Genomic DNA, 12323 nt, shown 5'->3' with positions numbered 1-12323 from the left:
GAATACCTGAAATCAGTAAGAAGCCTGGTGGGAGCACTGACATTTCTGAACAGGGTTCAGTCTGTGAGGAGCAGAGTCTCGCAATCTATTAAACAACGTGTTACAATAGTCAAGTCTAGATATCACAAAAGGATGGATTAATGTACACACATCCACATAGGAATCTTTGATGCTTTCAAATGCTCCTCGTCATCTGAAAACCAGTCAGCAGGCATCGCCTACATTTTTCACAGCAGTCTACCTATCTGGGCATTTCAGTATGACAGTAGGAAACCTTTTGTAATGATGGTGAGACATCTCAGTGCAGCTTGCATTCAAAGTTCAAATCTTCATGGTTTGGGGTTGTTTATGTGGGCATATATGTATGTACATACATCTATAAACACTGAGCTGATCAAGCCAGCTAGCTAATTTAGGATCAAATTTGGAACTTTAATGTCACAATAACGTGACCAAAATCTCCATAGTAGTTTGTGTAATAATAATACTCTCTAGCAAAAACTGCGTAACAGAAAGAGGAATTGATACATTCATAGGTAGTAACGACAACAAAACTACAACGTTTTTGAAATGCAAAAAAAATCTAATTGTGTAAATGCTCTCTGGCTTTTCCTTCTTTCCCCCCCCTCCCCCCCCCCAAGGCAGTTTGATAATTTTCTGGGTGCAGATAATTTTGGGGTAGAAAAAAATTTAAGCTTGGATTGCCTACCCAGCACCTATCACTAGCATGAGGAACAGTGATCTAATTCTGTTCAGTTTTTGTGTTTAATACAGTGTAAGAAATAGAGAGTACATAAACCTAAGGTAAGCACTAACCAAAATATAATTGCAAAATTGTTGGACTTATAAACTTAGCCTTACAGTTGTTCAAATGAGGGGTAAAGTGAAAGGTAAAGTACATTTCATTTCATCCTTGTTCTATTCTTGCCCGTTAAGAAATATTCACCCCTTTTGTTGCAGCAGTGGCACAGAAAGTTTAAAGTATGCCTGCCCAAATTAAGTTAATTATTATTCTTTTGTACTCTTTCCCGAGCATTACAATTATTCAAATATGAAGGAATAAGAAAATGCCCATTAAAATCAGTAAGTTTCCCCTTATGTGTAAGGCAAACATGCATTGGTCCTTAAATGAGGTTTGACATTGATCCAAATCCATCTATATAATGATTAACTGATAATTCCACTATACGATTTAATTGGCATATAATTGGAAAATCTTGGAATGCATGCGGCAAGAGAAATCTTTCTTGATCCCCTTTCTTGATAGCTTTGATCCTATGGTAGAGGAGACCCTGTCGGTATCTTTGCATGTAACCTATTGATATCATGAGTACAATACAAGCTGTCATCTTGTGGTTCTGGTAGTTCACTGTATTACTGCTACTCCATTAGTAAAACATAAAATTGTAAGCATAAAATGTAAATTAAGTAAGGTATAGGAATAAAAAATGTAAAATATCCTGCTTTAAAGAGCATAAAATAGAAAAAGAAGAGATAGAAATAGGGAAAGGGGAAAGTGTAACAAACAGTGATGCTGGCAAATACAATGGGATGGGAAGTCAAGAGGTGGTTCATTTCACAGAATGAGCAACTGCAGAGCTGTCAAGTGAATGACTCTCCGAGTATGCAATATAAGTAAATGAATTAATAATCAAGGGAAAGTCTTTTAAAAATATGTTTCAGATGATAGCTTTAAGTGAGTTTGATCTCTTTTAGCCAGTGAAGTCTGGTCTCTAATTAGGTTTCTATTCTTACAGTGATGGATATGAAGTACTTTCCGAATCTATTTGACCTTCTCAGCCTAGGGAGCAAAATTATTTCCATACTCCTTAATTTCACAGGAGTTTTACATTTGTTGCCACAGAGAACTCTCACAAACAGGGAAGAAAGTTTAAATGGTTGAGAGACCTGCTTAACTCTGTGCACTAGGTGCAGGCTTTATTACCGCTTGTTTGCCTGTGGAGTTGTTCTCCACCCTGTACATCTGTTTCAGTATGCATGTTATCTCTTTGAATTGGGCTTGGTGGTTACTCACAGGGAGCCTCTGCACTTGCATCTATCTTCTGCATTTCTTAATTTCTTTTGGAAATACTCTATTCTCTCACCTTATTAATGTTAAAACAAAAAAAGAAGGGGATTTTATTGCTAAAGGCAGCAGAATAGTGAACTTCTTGGTAGAGTACTGTGTCTTCCCCTGCGAGTGAAAGCTAAATTAGTTCTGAGGTGCTTTCACTCAGTGGAAGCATAATGAGAGACACCAGCCACCTCTTCATTAATAACATGCCAGTCACATTGGGAGCGGCGTACAAAGCCTGCTGGGAGAGCAGTACCACCATCAGAAGCAGGTAGAAAGCAAAAATAGGCTTAAGCAAAAGGAAACACAGGTGGAGATCAGGGCTCTAATGTTACAGGGTGTAAAGTCATTTCTGTCTGATGAGCAAGAGTGACTCAGCCTGGCTGAAGGGCAAAGCCAGTGCTAACTTACAAATTGCCACTGCTGTAACATTACAACAACAGTAATGCTGCGGCTCAAGGAGGACACAGAGTAATTTTTCTAAATGTCTGTTTATTTTTATTACCTGTTCAAACCTTATTAAGTGTTTTATTTCCTTAATAAAAGTGGGATGGTTCCAAGTTCTGCAGCCCAATTACAGAGGTTTATGTGTGATACTGCTGTATTTGTCAAACATGAGATGCTGGAAGAACCTGAGCATGATATGATGTCTGTTTTTATGAGATGCCCACAGTATTTCTGCTTCCTTGCTATCCTGAATTCATTCTTACACTGAACTCTTGAAGGTTATGTTTTACATAGCAGCCAGGTAAGAACACAGATGGTTGGTTCCTGTGCTTTCTTCTTTCCACCTCTCCAAACCAGACAAGCAGCAGAGAGAAAATCACATAGCCACAACTGTAATATCAGTATTTAGGCTTGTATGTTAAACTCTAAGGAGCTGTGGACATGGCTAAGGTAACCCTGATATTCTGGTGAACTACAGTGAAAAAACAGAGGAGGACAACGTGCTCCTGCTGCTACAGGATCAGGAATAGACTTCATATTCAGTAGGTCCTCCTGAAACGTCTGCTGGCATCAGCTTGCAGGAAGTCTCATGGCTACTTAACCAAAGGTCTCACTCCTTTGCATGGGAAGCTAGCTCTAGTTTTCGAACTGATTTTTCTAGTTTGGGGGTTTATCTGTTTCTGTAGAGAAATGGCTGCATTAGATCTTTGAAGGAGAGAGTAAGCTGGATCAGCTTATGGATGCAGACTGTGCCATAGAAGATTACCTTGCACTTTTATTTCCTCATGCCTCCACAGATATTTCTGAATCTGTGTCATCAATCTTTAAACTCTGTGATTGGTCCTAAAATTTTTGCATTTCTAGGTTAGTTGTCCAGTGTTACATACATAGGTGGAAAAAATTGGGTAAATTCAGGAGAGAACTGTTTTTCAGATTCTGTGGTCCAGGAACTCACATAAAACTCTGGTTTTGCTCAAAATCAAAATGGCTGCTATCAGCATTGTGGATGTGGATTATTTGTTACCAGGTGTATTTTTTTAAACTGTTCTTTGACTCTCTGAAGGTTTAAATACTTACAAGAAACAGAGACAAGAAGTTAATAAAATGTCTGCACATGCAATTAGGCGTGGCTGTGTCCTTCAAGAATCAGATAGTGACAATTCTAATCGGCAAAGCAGCATCTTGAATGTAATTTCCTGAACTCATTAGAGCATGTCTAGCAGAGAGAGAAGAAATAGCCATGGTTTATAACACTTCAGTGTTTTCTTTTTTGGAGACATAATCTTGGGTCAGCTCCTACAGAAACTGCAGAGACTAAGGAATGAAGTAGGTTTATTATTATAAACAGCAGAAGCATCACATAAAATGACATTCATTAGATTCATTTGGCTCCTGCTGTCTGAGGAAATAAATACATGGTTCCTTGCACTGGCAAGTACACGTACACATTAAAGGGTCCGTGTTGCCTGTCTGCTCAGGCAAACCCCAGTGTAAGTTGACAGGGATTTGTCTTGGGTGTCTCCAGTGATGGGAGCAAATCCCATGAATGAGCAAGTTGCTGAGCAGCTAGTTTATAACATAATTCTGCTTTATTACATTAAAAATATTTCTAAAATCTCAAGCCTAATAAAATATACCCTCTTTGTGGATGTTTTTTATTGTACATGATCCTTAGCCCTACTGTAGTCAAAAGAAGTTTGAGTAGTATGAAGATTCAGACATATAAATAGTTGGTTTATGAAAGATCTTCCTTCTTCAGTCAGGTGTCCAAATTACGCCAGTCTTGTGTTACTTTTGGTGCTGTCTGGAACACTTGATAAAATGCTTTCAAATGGTGGAAGTACTGGTATATATTTTATGATTTCAGCATTAGCTTCTAATGACTGAAGAACACATTAGAGACATAAATTGCATATTACAGCACAGTGCCCTCAGCTGTCACCTTAAAGTACTATCATCCATCTTAAATACATAGGAGTCTGAGTCTGGAGTTTCTCCTGTGCAGAAATTCAGAATGAGTAAAGCTAGAACTCAGCACTGTCTTCTGCTTATAAATCAGTAAGAGCAAACGTACAGTGTTGCAGTGGTTACTACTAAGGAGTTGGTGACTAAATGCAGGCGGGAGTGTCTGTAAAGAGTCTGTAAAGTCTTGAATGCAAGCCTAATGAAAATATTGCTCAAAGTACCTTGTTGAAATCTCTGGCATTTTAGTTAAACTAAGCCATCCATATGACCCTACAGACTTTTCTGCAACAGAAGCTATTCTTCTCCCTTCCTCCATTCCTCCCTGCCACCAAAAAAAAAAAAAGATTGAGGCATGATCTCTTCTTCCTTTTGTGGTATGAAACAATAGAAAGGTTTAAATTTTGTGACAGAAGTGATAGTGCTCTGGGCTGGTAGATCTCTGTCTATTTTAAAAACTGTCTTCACAGCTACTAGAATTAACTCTGTAGTCCATGATAAGGCACTATAGATATCCAACCAAAAATGGCCTTTCTGCCTGATTTCTTGCTTTTTGTCTTCAGCAGCTGTTTGTCTAGATTTCATGGCTATTGTCATAGACTGTACATTCTGGCTTTACATACAAAGAAATGAGTTATGAAAGCTTCTTATGACTTGGTTGCAACTGTATCAGCCAGCTGTAGCCAATACTGTGAATCCCGTTTTAAAGATCATGAATATTTGGCCCAGGAAAGTTTTTGGATTGAGAACTCTGATAGATTAACTGCAGCAGTTTAACTAGAATTGTTCAAGGTATTACCCCTGCCTGCTATCCACTCCCCAGACGAAAGTCACAAACCACAGTTGCTGTTGTCTGATCCACTGCTGCTCTGTTCAGCCCAGCCTATCAAAGAAGATAGAGTCTAGTTGTCAGTTTATTGTACATACTAAACTGATAAGTATGGTAGCTTGGAAACTGGTTTATGTGTAGTTTAGGTATCCCTGCCTAAATTTTCGTGATCTTCACAGGGAGAATGGAACGGTAGCGTGCAGATACAGATGTCCTGTTTGCACCCCTGAGTCTGTCAGAGCCCTGAAAAAAACAGGGGTTTGATTTAGAATTTCAAGGCAATTATTAAGTTTAGTCTGTGAGCTTAAATGATACTTAAAGTTGCTGAGAGTGTTCATGACATATCCATGGGACTATCAACTGCTACAGATTTGGAGGGGAAGGAGCACTCCCTTTTGTAGTATTAATTGCTAGAGGTAGCATTGGGCTTGCAGACTTGGGACAAGGGCTCTTGCTAGTAACATTGATAGTAGTAGCATGAGGATCAAAAGACTGCAGTGTAGTATCTTCTTGATGTGGAAAAAGTAGAAGTGTTTCATCAGAATATGGGAGGAATCTGGTGCACAACTGTTGAAGGTGAACTTGGAGGAACTCTTAAGTTCTGCAAACAAAATTGTTCTGTATCAAGAAACTAATTTTTTTGAGGATTCTTCAGCTTGACTAGTAGTTTTTGGTAGCTGGATTATAGTGTGCTCAAGCAGGGGCAGAGAGCAAATTTATAGAATTTTAAGTGCCTCTCTGAATTATTAATCATTTGGCACTAATTAGATATCCAACAGTACAGGCAGGAAAAAAGAGCATGTTCTGTTAAGAAAACCTTGGTGACAGATCAGTCTAGGTAGCATCCTGGCTGTGTTTCAGATGCAAGTACTTCATTGGCAGCACTGAAGACTTCATTGACTTAGATGATTTATGAATACTACAATCCTTCCTCCACCCCATAAAAGTCCCTTTCATTTTATATGGAGAAATTAAGTAAGGGGAATGTCTTTAGGGCAAAGTTAAAGACAGAAAAATACCAAGCAGTCAGAATGGAGGAAACATTAAGTATGTCTCCTTTTTTTTCTTTTCCACCTTATGCTTTGTGCTGTTGTTTTTTTCACGTACCTTGAATTTAGAGGACAGCGTAGAGTAGTATGTGCGGTGTTGAGGGAGTCAACCTTAGGATATCCAGTTTCTAATGTTTAATGTTTTCTCCTTAATATATGCAATATAAATATCTGTGAGCAGACTGAACATCTAATAAAGCTGACCACAGGTTAGACTTCTGTAATCCAGTAACATGATGGGCAAGTTTCATGATTATATGGTTAAAGGAACAAAGTAATGTGTTTCTTATTATGTGTAAATCAGATTAATACTAACAAGTTGTCTTAGTTATGTAGAAATTACAGACATGGGGAAAGGAAAAGCACAACAAATTACAGTATGTCTGTGTATTCATACTTGCATTTCATCAAAGCATTATGATGTTGATAGAGAAGAAAAATAAACAGGAAGGAGCAGGAAAAGTAGGTTTAGATTATACTTCTAGCATGATTATCTTATGTTGTGTATATGACACTTCAGGAAAGAACTGCGTAGTACTTGCCTGTGTGTGATCTTCATCATTTTTCACCATGATCACTGATAAAATTTTTATATGGAGAGTTTCTGTCATTTCATATGCTCTAGAAACAAGAAAAATCCTGTCTTTTTACCTTGGTGAAGAAAGAGACTATATGCATCAGCATATTGTGACAGTGCACGCTTGATCAAATATAGTAAATAGGTGCCATACCGTACAACTTCCAGCCATGCCCAGTATTTTGAGAGCTGAACGTATGTGTGACCATACCCATACTGAAGGAGACTGAGTTTAGTGACACTGGAAATCTACATGTTTAATGTTGTCAATATAATACAAAGCATAAATGTATGATGGAGTTGTTAATAGAGAACAAGGAAGAAATTAAATAACTAATGGCTTAGATATACTTGTCATGATAAAATTTCAATGTTTGGGAGTTTAGATACCTTTTTAAAATACTGCCTTTTTCAAAGTGTCATTGTCTTGGCGCAGCCTGCAACAGTGGCATGCAAATGCACACCACTCCTAGTTATTGTGCTTACCTCAGCTTATGAAGCTGGCAAAGCACAAATGATACTGCTGTGGCATGTCAAGGTGTAAAACTGAAACTGTTATTAAACCAGAAGTTATGTTAATATACCTCCATTAAAATATTTGGAATGGAGAGTAAGTGTCTGCACTGGAAGGACAAAAAGACAAACAGATAGCAAAAGGAGTCATTTAGATATTTCTGAGAAGTTGGACCCAGGCCCAAATTTTATTTATCCTGCCAGCTTTAAGGAGTAGCTGTGAAGAAGCATCTGTTTTTCCAAAGGAAAGGTAAATATTTTGTGGGTGCCTTGTACATAGCAGCAATCACAGACCAACTGTGCCAGCTGCACAGAGTGGTAAACCTGGTTAACGATTGCCTTCCTGCACCAAACCAACTATCAGCAGTCAATATAAGTCTGCTAGTGACAGACACAGTCTTTGTACACCTATCAGAAGACTGTCTTGGGTGCTAAAAAATAATGTGGGTATAACCCTATAACATGATCCCCATCTCAGCATCCCAGCAGTAGGAAATTGTTTGTAGAGGAAGTGAGAGAGGAGCCATCCGGAGTGACTGAATGCCAGAGAACTGAGAGCTGTAACGTCAGGCCTCTTGGACATGACATAGGTGGGTTTATTCAGTGCCCCCACCTTGCCTTAAAGTATTTTTATTACTGTTGGCATTAAGGCATCCTCTAAAAGAAAGTAAAACTCCAAATATGTCTGTCCTTCACGATGCTGGAAAAGTATTCCCAAAATGCCTGTTTCTGCTGAAAGGCTGTGTGCTGTGTGGTTTTACTTGCTGTCCTCTGTCAGTTTTCCGATGGCAATAGGTCTTTAGGAAGCTGATTCACCTTGATGGCTCTTTTTACAAACACACTATGAACAGCTTGCTTTGTTTGCAATCTCTCTCACTCTCGTTTACAAGGTCAGGACTGATGTTTTGGTTGTTTTCCCAGCAGTGTTCTACTGACCCATTTTGTCTTAATCCCCTGATGTCACTGAAATAAACTGGGGAGGGGGAGATTTCAGAACTCGAAACAATTTCCTCTGCTGTTGTGCTCTGCTGCAAATTAATTTGATACTATTATGTAAGCGTAATCATCTACTCTAATCACATCACAAGATTGGGAACAGACAGAAATAACAGAAGAGAACATTCTGGATAGCAGAAGGGAGTCAGTGGAATAGACTGTTGGTCAGGACCAGAGCTGGAACACTTTTGAGATTCAGCATTACCGATACTCACTCACTTGTGCCACTTGTCTCTTCTCAAGCTGTTGAAGACTTCATAGCTGTCTAAGAGTTGGGGCCTTTTGCTCACTACAGTCTACTAATACTATTCAGGAGTTCTATGTTTTTGTTTTGGGCAGAAAGCTGCAAAGTACTGGGTTTCCTAGTGCAAGTTGGTATTAAAAACCTCATCATTGCTTGATCTTGTTCTTTGTATATTTATCTGCATTCGTATGAATCGAATATGAGATCTCACGCTAACACTCTGTATCCCAGTGGTTGTCCTTCTCGGAGAGTAAACAAATTCATAAATGTGAGTCAATAGGCATATAGGCCTATACTCCTCTCTCTAAAATGTCTCTTTGATTAATGTTACTACCAGGAGTTTACTGGCAGATGTTTCATTAAGTCTTTTCTGAGTGCAGTTAGCTTCCTCATCTGAAATATAACCTCCACATCTTTCATTCAAGCAGAGATCAGAGAAAAGATAGCATTTTTCCTTGCAGTTGAGTTTGACATTTATAGGTTTTTCTTCTGCAGTGATGATACTCAGCTGTGTGTAATGTTTCCCTTTCTCAGCCTATAGTGGAACCATCCAGTGTGAATTGCTCAGGCAGCATTTGGGGAACTTTTACCAGGAGCTTTGTGTGTACAAAGTGCACAGATTTGGAACCCCACTTCTGTTGCACTCTCGTTTTGGTTTAGATGTAACAAAAGTTCATGTTGTATTGTATAAATGCAATGCACTCTACATTCCGGCTTGGCCTCAAAATGAGTGAACACAGATGTTCTCCGCAGCATGCTTTAACCTCCTTAGCATAATTTCCTCTGGAAAAGTGAATGGAAGAGGGGGGATTACAAAACTCAACAGTATGTTTGAGGGCCTGATGGAACCTAGTCTGAGCTGTGAGGCCTTTGCTTTTATTCCTGATATTGTTTAGTACTGAGTATCACATAAACTACCCCACTGACTAACTTGGGTTTTTGATCCTCATATGCAGTCATCGCCCCCAGCCTGTTGAAAATGAAGCCCCTAAAAACCCATGGAGTTTTTCAGATGTTTAAGAGGAGAATCTGGCTCTGGGACTGAATTCCAAACCTTTCTACTTCTCTTCTCTTTGTTAGAGCTTATTGAACACCATTTGCAATGAACAAGTCATTGTGGAAGAGTCTAAACAACATTTTGTAGTCATTTGACATTATATTCCACTTTTTGTCGTGTGATTTTAAATTTTTTTTTTTAATTAGTATTTGGAGTATGGCAGGCAGTGCACAGAAAAAAGAAAGCACAGGTGCTTAGAGTTACATGGGATTTTATTGGTATTTTTAAGAGCCAAGCTGTTTATTAGAATAGAAAGATTGTCTGTTGAATTAAGCAGTGTAATGTGTCATGGGGTGCATAAGTAAATGTAATTGCCCAGGATGCTGCCCAATTTAATGGCCAAAAAATCATTACAGCCTAATGGTGGCCTAGTTTCTTTCAGAAATGAATCGGTGATGAAAAAACAATATCTTATAGAAGATCTAACCATGAATTGACCTTGCAAACACCTGCTATTAAATCTGAAAGAAAAGAGCTTTCTGGAAGAGACAGAGCATGGCAAGGAGAGGATGATAGATGACCTTATAGGTACACAAATGACGCAGACTTTTCTTCACATGTGCAGGAACATGACATTTGAGTGAGATGTTGAAAACAGATATGCTTGATGGACAAATGAAAAGCTTCCTTGTGAATCAGTATCTTGTCAAGTCCAAATGGGATTAGCAAACCTTGGCTACCTTGTGGGCAGCCTTCAAAACAGGAGCAGGGGAGGTGGAAGGGACGTAGTAGAGCTAACTTGAAAATAGAGCTGTTAGGGAAAATAGATGTATCTGTTCAAAGAATATCAATTTCTGTGCAACAAGATTCTTCATTTACTAGGTTTCCGCTATACAGTGAAGGACATTACCATTTCAAAGGCCTGAGTAAGCTTCTGGCTACCAGAACCACCAGCATTATTTCATTACAGTCTGTTTGCTGAAATTGAGTCTTCCTGCCATGGTTTTGACTTTTACTCTGCATAAGTATAAAAGACTTTATTTCTGGCATGCAGTCTAACAAAGCAATTACTGTTATTTACCTCTGTTCACTCAAAGAGAACTATTTCACAGAGGATGTGCTGCATTTGACAAAGCCTAACAGTATTGTTACTGCTGCTTTTAATGATTTCTCAGGCTTCGGTTCACATCAAGGAATATGAATGGCTTTTCCATTACAAAACTGTAAACCTTGACAGAGTGAGAGTTTTGCATTTTAAATGGACAGTCAAAGTTCTTGCATGAGATCAGTTTTTACTTCACATGCCCCTGAAGCTGTTCATTTCATTAGTCTTCTTTTTGTGTAAGATTATTTCACTTTTGAATTTATAGTTTATGTGTTGTCATTTCCATCTCCACTGGGAAGTTAAGTGTTTAGCATTATTGAGATTAGCATTAGTGACCCTTGTTTGAAAGCTTGATGGAAACTTTTAAAATAGACCCTACAGAATGGAGTACTTACATGTTCTCAGGTGTTCCCCTATGCAAAAAAGCCTGTGGGGACAGTAATTGATTCTGTCTCTTTTTTCTTCTTCTTTTTTTTTTTCCTTCTTCCATCTTAACCTTTCTTCTCAGAGTTCCACTTTTAGATCTGTGTTTTGATTGGATGATCAGTGAATACTCCGGAATAAATTACACCTACCTGCAGAAAAGCATGCCTGATGTCAGTGCAGTGTAACTGAAAGCAAAAACACTGAAAGAAGGCAGTCACTTGGAGATCATGGGCTTGAAAGTAAGACAACTGGTTTCCCTTTACTTAAATATGTGAAAATCTCAGACACTGATTGACAGAATATGCTATCAAGCTTATACATATACCCATTTGTGGAAATGGTTTTGAAATTAGTCCTTTAAAGCAACAAAGGGCATGGGGAAGTGCTCTTGCAGATTATAGTCATTGCAGATACAGTCTTGTGGCTAACTTTTAACAAAATAGATGATGAGCAGAGGGTGATTTGAGATTAGACAACCAAAGAGACAACACAGACTATGCAAGTGAAGAATTACATCACAGTGGGATTTCTCTTGAGTATCTAAGTACATACAGTGCCAAGTAGATTAGTAAAAGTCCTGCAGGATGGTTTGGTACACAGTCTGTCTGTCAAATGAAGCCTGTGTGGGAGAAATGGGCCAAACCTTGACTTTATTTGTTTGTGTTGAAGCTCGAGGGGCAAGAGTGATTAACTTCTGTCATTCTGCCTCTTGAGGGGGCTGTGTTGCTGATAGCTTGTGTTAATCTTTCACTCCCTGTAAAAGATTTGAGAAACCAAGAGTAACTAGGCTTGTTTCAGAACCATTAGGTAGTGCAAGAGAGGAACAGTGAAAATTACTTTTCAAATTAAATGACCTATTATTTTGAAAAGCATGGGGCTTTTAAAATTATTTTGGCCAGGAATTTTAATTTTTTTGTCAATTCTTTTTCCAACAAATCCCTGAAATGCTTTTACTTGTTTATATTCTCATCCATATTAGATAAATGATTAAGAAGTTGGTGAAGAGGAAGTTACAAGACATAATTAGCAAGCCTTGGTCCCAGACTTAGCTCTAGCAGGTTTCCTGTTTGCTGTGAACATTAAGGGTAGGAGGATATGGAGTGT

The 12323-nt window shown here is 38.5% G+C and overlaps 1 protein-coding gene across 2 annotated transcripts in view; it reads left to right on the top strand.

The window, feature by feature from the left end:
• The window catches only part of RORA (RAR related orphan receptor A), a 373598-nt gene that overhangs the window by 221225 nt on the left and 140050 nt on the right, over nucleotides 1-12323 (top strand). The gene's annotated exons all lie outside the window — the stretch shown is intronic.

The sequence above is a fragment of the Athene noctua genome, chromosome 13, assembly GCF_965140245.1.
Source record: "Athene noctua chromosome 13, bAthNoc1.hap1.1, whole genome shotgun sequence".
Lineage (NCBI taxonomy): Eukaryota > Metazoa > Chordata > Aves > Strigiformes > Strigidae > Athene > Athene noctua.
The sequence above is the reverse complement of the archived record's forward strand: the minus strand, read 5'-3'. Positions and strand labels throughout refer to the sequence as shown.